Raw genomic sequence first — 1,418 nt, 5'->3', positions numbered from 1 at the left:
GAATAAGAAAACAGAACCTCATCAATCACCACTGGATGTTGCTAGTATACCAATTTATTACCTAGAAAACCAATAAAGAGGGGAAATAAAGCATGAATCCTGCCTTTTCCATACAAGCTATTTCAGGGTAACCAAACAGTTGATGAGGTAGAAATCCTTTCTATGGAAGAATATCAGCAAATGTGTTCGGAAGGAATGACAGAATGAATTACCAGCAGATGCCAAAATCATATTCGAAAGGTTGTTGGTGAATTTATCACAGATGAATCAGGTTGGCGATATCAGAATCCACTTTTCAGTGTTAGCATTGCCAAATATCAAATCTCCAGATCTAACTACCAGCTTAAAGGAAACAGTTGGGTAGAGAAATGAAATAATTGCCACCATGAATAAACACATATACTAAACTTGGAACAATACAGAGAAGATTAGCATGGCCCCTATGCAAGGATGACACACAAATTCATGCAAGCCAAATCCAGAATACAAAGAATTTTGTAGGACAAATGACTGCTCAGCAAATGAGATGAGGAGCAATTGTAGGATAAAAGAGACTTTGCAAAGTTAACAACCCAGGGTAATGTGTGGACTCATTCAGACACTGGTTTCCAGAGCACTGTCCCCTGTGCTGGAACTTACCCCGTGCACCATCTTGGTTGAAATCTGCAGCTGTGAAGATGTGTTCTCTCTTTCCCTTGGCTTTGTTAGAACTGAGGGACATCTCTACCTACAGCCTCTGTCTCACAGCAGCTACTGCTAAGTAACAAATAAGTGAGTCTCTCTACATCAGGCCAGTTCACGCGGGTGCTCTCCTAGACTTTAAGGAGGGTCTTCTAACCCTGCCACGACCATCCCATCAGCCCAGCATCCCTGCTACCAGGAACAGAGTGGCTGAGAAGTGAAATCTCAGAGTCTCTTGCTGCCTGACCACACTCCTGCCACACTTGTGTTGATATAGTTGTACCCCAGACTGGCAAGGGACAGCTTGGGAAGCAGCCTTCTAACAGGGAGTAGGGGGACACAGCTGCACCCCCTTTTTGCTAACATGTACCCCCTTATTGGATGCAGTCTGCCTGGAGAGAGAAAACAGGACCAACATCTCTCTTCCCTTCCCTTCCTGCCATTATTCCCTTGACAATAAAATGTTTTTTCTTCTAATTCCCCTGTGTCTCAACTGCCTGCTCCACTGGAGTGACAGCCACTATAGACAGAAGGTTCCGTTCCTACACTACGGGGCAATTCTGCAAGCTGGATTTTTGATATTCTAGTGAAGAGATGAAGGAATATGGAGACATTCTTTCTCACAATAATAATCTTTCTTGCTACCTAATCCCACATATCACACAGAAGTCTAATATTAGTACATTTTTTTCTTTAAATTCCTTCGTAACAAATCCTAATCTCCCAAGCATATGAAC

General features: G+C 42.7%; 1 pseudogene; it reads left to right on the top strand.

The window, feature by feature from the left end:
* The first annotated feature begins 385 nt into the window (after positions 1-385).
* Positions 386-485, top strand: LOC128052947 (uncharacterized; annotated as a pseudogene).
* Positions 486-1,418: the final 933 nt, after the last annotated feature.

The sequence above is a fragment of the Budorcas taxicolor genome, chromosome 8, assembly GCF_023091745.1.
Source record: "Budorcas taxicolor isolate Tak-1 chromosome 8, Takin1.1, whole genome shotgun sequence".
NCBI lineage: Eukaryota > Metazoa > Chordata > Mammalia > Artiodactyla > Bovidae > Budorcas > Budorcas taxicolor.
The sequence above is the reverse complement of the archived record's forward strand: the minus strand, read 5'-3'. Positions and strand labels throughout refer to the sequence as shown.